Source organism: Cebus imitator, unplaced genomic scaffold (assembly GCF_001604975.1).
Source record: "Cebus imitator isolate Cc_AM_T3 unplaced genomic scaffold, Cebus_imitator-1.0 Scaffold56, whole genome shotgun sequence".
Classification (NCBI taxonomy): domain Eukaryota; kingdom Metazoa; phylum Chordata; class Mammalia; order Primates; family Cebidae; genus Cebus; species Cebus imitator.
The window spans coordinates 8510217-8518719 of record NW_016107371.1 but is presented as its reverse complement, the minus strand read 5'-3'; the positions used below and the strand labels follow the sequence as shown (position 1 = coordinate 8518719).

The 8503-nt window shown below is 36.9% G+C and overlaps 1 long non-coding RNA gene across 1 annotated transcript in view; it reads right to left on the bottom strand.

The window, feature by feature from the left end:
- Window positions 1-1592: 1592 nt before the first annotated feature.
- LOC108304706 overlaps window positions 1593-8503 on the bottom strand; it is a 41578-nt gene continuing 34667 nt past the window's right edge. Inside the window, exon 8 of the long non-coding RNA XR_001825379.2 lies at window positions 1593-2232. This is a non-coding gene — a long non-coding RNA (uncharacterized LOC108304706). The remainder of the gene's footprint in view (window positions 2233-8503) is intronic.

The following is an 8503-nucleotide window of genomic DNA, read 5'->3' as shown; positions in this document are numbered from 1 at the left end:
GAGACGGGGTTTCACCATGTTGACCAAGATGGTCTCGATCTCTTGACCTCATGATCCACCCGCCTCGGCCTCCCAAAGTGCTGGGATTACAGGCTTGAGCCACCGCGCCTGGCCTACATCTGTGTTCTTATAACCTACTCTTTATTAAATAGGCAACTGTGGTTTTAGAGAGGTTGGTTAATTGGCTCATGACCCCACAGTTAAAGTAGCTGTCTCATTCACAGTCAAGCCATCAGCCTGCCTGGCTTCCAAATCTTTCTTTTGCTCCTCAGCAGAGATGAATAAAGATCTGTGCAGCAATTGGATCAAGATATATGTTAAAATCAGATTAATGAAGACAGTCAAATCTAGCTATAAGTTAACTCTCATTTAATGTTATTGTTAGAAATTAGGTTGGTCTAACAGTTTGTCCTAATAAATTTGACAATTTCAGTGGTAACCAATATCTTATTTTTACCATCAAAGGCTTTAGGGCAGTGTAAAGGTTTGGCCATAGGATTGTAAATTTTACAAAACCAAGATTAGACAAGTCTTAGAGAGAAATAACTTGACTTCCCAGTTTGGTTTTCCCTTTAGGCTAGTATTTCTGCCTACTTCCACAATACTTTTCTTTAGTCTTTTTTTCTTTTTCCATGACATTTCCATAACCTTCTCTTGATGTTTTAAAGTGTTCTTCTCTGCTTTTGGTATTTCTTTTGTTCTACTATTTTTCCAAATTCTGCTGGCTATGTATCCCCAATTCTCCTATAGACAATCAAAAGCATGCAGAATTTCAGAATTTTAAGGAATCATAGGACTAATTAAAATAACCTCCAGTACTTCAACATGTGTTAAACATTCTGATCAAGTGTTTTTCTACATAGAGAACCTGAGACTCAAATAGATTAGGATAGTTTTCTTTTTGGACACAGGAAGTGGCAGAAATGAGATTTAAACTCATTTTAAAGCCCAGTACTCAGCATTCTTTTTTTATTTTATGGGTGTTTTTTTGTTATTGACAGGGTCTTGCTCTGTCACCCAGGCTTGAGTGCAGTGGTGCAGTCTAGGCTCACTGCAACCTCTGCTGCCTGAGTTCTAGCAATTCTCCTGCTTCAGCTTCCCGAATAGCTGGGATTACAGCTACACCATCGTGGCTCACACCTGTAATCCCAGCACTTTGGGAGGCTGAGGCAGGCGGATTATGGGGTCAAGAGATCCAGATCATCCTGGGCAAAATGGTGAAAATCAGTCTACTAAAAATACAAAACAAATTAGCTGGGCATGGTGGCAGGTGCCTGTAGTCCCAGCTACTTGGGAGGCTGAGGCGAGAGAATTGCTTGAACATGGGAGGTGGAGGTTGCAGTTAGCCAAGATCATGCCATTGCACTCTAGCCTGGTGACAGAGCAAGACTCTGTCTCAGATGATGATGATGATGATGATGATGATGATGATGATGATACAAAGGGGGAGTGAGTCTGGTGCACCCAGTGGATAGAATGAGAATGAAATTAGCTGTTAAACCCAATGGCAGTGGCTAAGAATGGAATGAGCAGGGGAAGGCCAAGTTTGATGAGAAACAATACCTTATTGGATAGGAATATGAATTCTTCAGTAAGAGATCAGAATATTGGAGTTTATGACAAGTTTAATAAAGATAAATTACAAAGATGAAGAACACAAGATCTTGGGAATTTACAAAGGCACATTAAAATAGAGGGTTCAAGGGAGCTTTAAACACATTGCTGCTTTTTTTTTTTTTAATCAATAACTGACATGAAAATTTTTACTGAAAGATGCTAAAACATTTTGAGACACTGGGAAGAGTCTCTACAGTAGATAGAAATGTGGTATCACGTGCTTCCATTCTGACTTACAGAGGGGTGGCTTAGAGCTTCTTGAGTACTAGGGGCTGGAGATTGCTGAACAACATAGATCTGTAGCCCAGGGCAGGTGTCTCCTCGCCTCTCCTTCTTTTCATAATTCACTGATGGTCTTCCAATGTTCATGTAGGCTGGGTCAGGGGCATGATTGACTGGCCAATCAGTCATGAAGTTCAGTTGGGAAATTGGAGGTGTGTCTATGCTCGGGGCAGTTGATGGAGACTCCAATTAGCTTGTTATTCAGGAGCAGGGATGTAGAGAGTCACTCCTGGTCATTTGAGGCCATCCTTTCAGGAATCTGTGCTGTCATAGATTGAAGATTTGAAGATTGGAGACTGCCATGGAGCACTGCATAATCTGGAATCTGGAAGTCTATAGGAAGAAAGATATTTAGATAGTACTTAGGGAAATAGAGATACAACTACCAGAACTCTGTTTTTCCAGCAGTCTCTCTTCTTGGATATCTGAGTGCCTATGAAGGTTTTTTTTTTAGAGGGAGTCTCACTCCATCACCCAGGCTGGAGTGCAGTGGCATGATCTCAGCTCACCACAACCTCTGCCTCCAGGGTTCAAGCGTAATAGCCTCCCTAGTAGCTGAAATTACAGGTTTTTGCCACCACACCTGGCTGATGTTTGCATTTTTAGTGGAGACAGACTTTCACCATGTTGGCCAGGCTGGTCTTGAGCTCCTGAACTCAAGTGATCTGCTCCCTTTGGCCTCTCAAACAGCTGGGATTTTAGGCATGAGCGACCGCACACGACCCTACCTGTGAAGGATTTAAGGGCTTCCTAGTTAATGTGGACCTGAAAAACGTAGGACGTATAGAGTGGGTATAATTGAATTTTTATTACTGTTAATGTGTTGATCTTTCTGGGAAGAGTCTTCTCAAAGAGAACATACCCGTTTGTTATTAAACTTTTGTGCACTTAGCATTCACATATTTCAAATGTTGCAGGTGATTCCCTATACTGTTTTGGGACAAAGGAAAGTAACAGGACCTTCTTAAGTGGTTTCTATGCTGAGGAATCAAGACTGTTACCACCAAGGTAAAGTGGCCTCTTGTAAATTAATTTTCTCACCCAGTCAAGTTTTGCATATTATTTACTTTTAAAATTTAGCAGTGGTTTATCTATCTTCTTTTATGTTGGTAATACAAACTTGGTCAGAGAAAAGCATGGACGTGGCTAGTTGATTAAAAAATTTGTTTAAACTTGTTAACTAACAAAGGATTGATTAAGTACTGTGATGGGGTGGGGACTGATAGAAAATGAACTGGAAAATACATAGTGACAGGAAAATCACACTAGAAAATGCTTTCCCCAATAAAGGAAATATAAAATTTTGTTAAGGTTTATTTGGATAAATATTAATATTGGCTTTTAAATCATACTAGTGTTACTTTCATAATATTTATGCCTGTATAAATCTTCAGTGAATCAAATTACTTGTAGTTATCCTGGAATCTCCCTGGTACTTTTTATTGGCAAAACTGTACAGCATATAGCATATAGCTTTTTTTGGACACTTATTATTTTGGTACCATATAGTTTTTAGGAGAGATTTTTTTTTCTTCTTCTATTACTACTTCTGTAGTGAAACTAAAATAATATTAAAATTTGTAGAAAACAAGCTGAGTATGGTGGTGTACACCTGTAGTCGCAGCTACTTGGGGGTTTGAGGCAGGCGGACTGCTTGAGCCCAGGTGTTTGAGAACAGCCAGGGCAACATAACCAGATTGTATCTGCTTTAAAAATATAAATTGCAGAAATGTAGAAATTTAAATTTATGTTACCAAACTTTGTATTACAAATGGATTTTTGTGTGTTTTATTAGTTGTCCATAAAGGGTATATGTAAAACACTTCATCTAATGAATAACATGTATTTTACTGCAAATAACCAGTTATATAAGTGGACTCTTAATACCAATATGGTAAGACTTTAACACCATAATTTTGTCATTGTACTTTATTTAAAATATCCACTCAAAGTCTTTATATTACAGTCAGAAATTTAAAATTTCAGAATTTTTATATTTAGTTGTTTAAATAATCACTTGAATTCCCTGCACACTATGAGCTACTGGAGGTCATAGACATATTTCTGTGTATCCCGGAGTACCTGGAATACAGTCTTCCATGTAAGAAGCATGTAATTGTTGCTTTTTCGAGATGGAGTTTCACTCTGTCACCCAGGCTGGAGTGCAATGGTGGGATCTTGGCTCACTGCAGTCTCCACTTCCTGGGCTCAGGTGATCCTCCCACCTCAGCCACCCAAGTAGCTGGGACTGTAGGCCTTTATCCCCATGCTTGGCTGAATTTTGCATTTTTTGTGGAGATGGGGTTTTGCCTTGTTGCCCAGGCTGGCCTTTAACTGTTGGACTCACGTAATATGCCACCTCAGCCTCTCAAAGTCCTGGGGTTACACGCATGAGTTGCCACATTCAGCCTTAAAAGTTATTTAATCTGAATAAATAGATGAATGAATTTTTATATAATGGAATATTATAAGTAATATACATAATGAATCTATTGATTAAATACTGCAGTTTAAAAATATTGTTTACATTTGTATTATTTTTTAATGTTTAAGGATGTATATGTTTTGATGTGTTATTTTGAGAAATTATGCCATAAAAAAGGAAATAAATTAGATATAGTCATTAATAGCAAAGAGGGTTACACTATATTTTCTAGTAATAATTCAACTGGAATCTTAGATTATGATTTTAGACTAAAATTTCTTAAACATTTTCTTAGCCCCAACTCATGCTCTAATAAATATGCTTTTATAAGCCATGCATTACTCTTTAGAATTCTGGTGACCAATTCTTTCTCTAGGTCAAAAGTTGATGGAAAGTTCTAGTTTTCCCTCTCTGTAATAATAACGGTCTTTAAGGTAGTGGTAGATGACCATGACTAGCTAATTGAATGTTTTATAGTAATAAAATTAAACTCTGTATCACAGAAATATTTTTAAAAAACTAATTGTAGTGTAAGTATTAACCTGTATTGTTAGGGCTATAAAGGAACAAAAGGCTCTGTTACATACCTGTTTCTCCATGTACTTTATGGTACATCATGTTGTTTCTTTTCTCTTGGCTGAAGCTCATATTAAATTGACTAGTTAGGCTTCTTTGTTTTTCTCCCTTCATCCTCACATTTTAAAAATGATATATCCCCACCTAATTTTTTTCTCACAGATCTCATTTCTTTAGTGAGTGGTCTTTCAGTCCACCTGTGTCTTCATTGTCAGCATATTTAGTTACAGCTTTCTCTTTAGTTATCTATGTGTGGCTTTCATTCAACAATTATTGCCCACAAGATTTACTCGTTTTTTTTTTCTTTTTTCTTTTCTTTGTAAGAGCTGAATTTATGCACTTATCTTTATCTTTTTGACAAACAGAATAAAAACAACATACTATTTGCAATGCCAACCCACTTAAATAAGATACTACTATAAACTAAATTCTCATTTTCCCCCCACAAGAAGTGATTTATGCAAATAATTACCTCCTGCATATGCCCATAATGAATTATTTTCTCATGTTTTTAGCTCATAATTAATAAAGTAATTATGTGCTAAGTAAATTACTGCTACATAGTTTAATTCTGGTAATTTGCATGATTCATTTAAGAAGCAAGTGTATAGTGCCAGAAAAATAAAGTTTAGAATGTGCAAAAAATCACTTTGTGTTCTGAAAATAAGTTTATCTAAAATCTAAAGAATTATTTCAGGTTAAGCTGTGGCCAGATGTATCATTCTGTGGTATATCTGGATGTGCAAAATCATAAGGAGAGTTAGAAACAGTTTGAATTGTAGTTTTTATTGAAATTGGAACTTGAAAAGATAATGCTGGGATTTTAGTATGTTTATATATTTTGATTGTCCAGTAAAGATCTACAATGAACATTTTAGGTTAAGAAAAAAACCTGGGGAGTAGTAACTATGTGGGACTGTAATAACAATTTAATTTAGTGTTGTAGTAAGTGGAAGTCATTTTCCAAAAGAGAACACACTGAGTACTTTTGTGGTAGCCACACTTATAGCAGAAGTATAAAATAATAATGGTGAATTCTAATGCTATGAAATGACTGTGGAAAGAAATGGGAGGGGCCTGACTTTTCAATAGAAGCAGCTGGTGCATAGTTTTACTAGCCCAAGTAGAAGCCCAAAGACCTGTTAGCGTCCTGGTTCTGCCACTTACGAGGTATGGGACCTTAGGAAAAATTCTTTATTTGATTGTCATTGACCTCGTTCACAAAAATGGTACTAATGATACCTCTCAGGTATGTGTAATGAACAAAAGTAGTGAGAAATGTAAAAACATTTGTAAACTGGAAAATATGTTTACAAATGTGAGAAAAAATGATCACAACAGTATTCAGTGACTTAGTAAAACTCAAGGAAAATTTTTGTAAACCTGAAGGATGATAAAATGGCAGTAGCATCAAGAAAAGAATGGGGAAGTAGGAAATGGCATGGGGATTTTAAATTTGGGGTAGGGGTGTGTTCAATTTCAGCAGGCTACTATGACTGAAGATGTCCTGTAAGAACATAGCAGTTTGGCACATGAGACTTTCTGATGAAATTTTAAGTGTTTTGACCTAGAATTTATTTTTGTTATAGATCACAAGGTGTGCTAGTCAGTGAAACACTGAATATACAAGATGAGATCTTATGCTATAGTAGTAGGAACAGAAAAAGAAAGAAAGAGCAAATACTTCTCACTATAAATGCTTTCTATAAAGAAATTAGAAAATGTTAGAAGATATCAGCCGGGCGCGGTGGCTCATACCTGTAATCCCAGCACTTTGGGACGCGGAGGCGGGTGAATCACAAGGTCTAGAGATCGAGATCATCCTGGTCAACACGATGAAACCCGATCTCTACTAAAAATACAAAAATTAGCTAGGCATGGTGGTGGCATGCACCTGTAGTCCCAGCTGCTCAGGAGGCTGAGGCAGGAGAATTGCTTGAACCCAGGAGGCGGAGGTTGTAGTGAGCCGAGATCACACCATTGCACTCCAGCCTGGGTAACAAAAGCAAAACTATGTCTGGGAAAAAAAAAAAAGAAGAAGATAGCAAGGAAGTTTGTAGTTAGGATGAGAATGGGAGAGGAATGGAAATCTGTGGTCTGAGAAGACCTCTCTGAGTATGATATTTAAGCTGCCAACTAAAGGATGAGAAAGATCCAGCCATGTGAAAGTCTAAGAGAAGGAAATTCTAAATGGAGAGAACAAAGGATCACATCTATTCATCATTTTGCTCTTAGCACCCTGGAATGGGCAAAAAGAAATCATCATATTTTTTATGATTACAATATGTACAACAAATGTGAAATAGAATCCTGGCACATTTTAGATGCTTCCTAAATAAATGTTCTTTTTTTTCCTTTTAAAGAAATCTCGCTACACTTTTGAAGTTCATTCGTTCTGTCTCTCTCTCTCTCTCTTTCTCTTTTTTTCTTTCTTTCTCTTCCTTTCCTTTCCTTTTCTTCTTTTCTTTCTTCACAGGGTCTCACTTTGGTGCCTGTGCTAAAGTGCAGTAGTGCAATTTCAGCTCACTGCAGCCTTGACCTTCCAGGGTAATGTGATCCTTCCATCTCAGTCTTCTGAGTATATGGGATTACAGGTATGCACCACCATGCCCAGCTAACTTATGTGTCTTTTGCACAGATGGGGTTTGACCATTTTTCCCAGGCTGGTTTCAAACTCGTGGGCTCAAGCAATACACCCACCTTGGCCTCCCAAATTGTTAAGATTAAAGGTGTGATCCACTGCCCTGGCCTGATGGATGCAGCCAATCGCCATGGCACGTATATACCTATGTAACAAACCTGCATGTTCTGCACATATACCCCAGAACTTAAAGAATAATAAAAATAAAAATAGTTGCACAGTTGATATTCACTTGCTTTTAAATATAACATATAAATTTTATTACTACATTATTCTATTCAACCATTTTTTTCTATCAGTAAAGATTTTATTTAAAAATATGTAGTTTTTTTCAAGTCTGTTTACCTAAATGAAGCATCTTCTATGGTGTTCTATTGATGCTCAATATGACATATTTCCAAGTTTTCTATCATAAATATCTTAACACTGAAATATTTATATGAGGATATTTAATTTTTTAAATATTGTATTACACTAATATATGTATTTATATTACATATATTTTATATATGTGCGTGTGTGTGTATGTGTGTATATATAAGTTTTTGAGATGCAGTCTTACTCTTTCACCCAGGCTGGAGTGCAGTGGTTCAATCTCCGCTCACTGCAACCTCCACCTCCTGGGTTTAAGCAATTCTCTTGTCTCATCTTCCCAAATAGATGGGACTACAGGTGTGCACCACCAATCCGGGCTAATTTTTTTTTTTTGGTAGAGACAGGGTATCACCATATTGGTCAGGCTGCTCTCAAACTCCTGACCGCAGGTGATCCACCCGCCTCAGTTTGCCAAAGTGCTGAAATTACAAACGTGAGCCAACGCACCTGGCCCCCCCCATATATATAACATGTTATAACATGTCATGTTTTATATAACATGTTATGTTTAGATATAAACTTATGTTATATATAACATGTTATATATATATGTGTATGTTTATATATATATATATATATATATATAT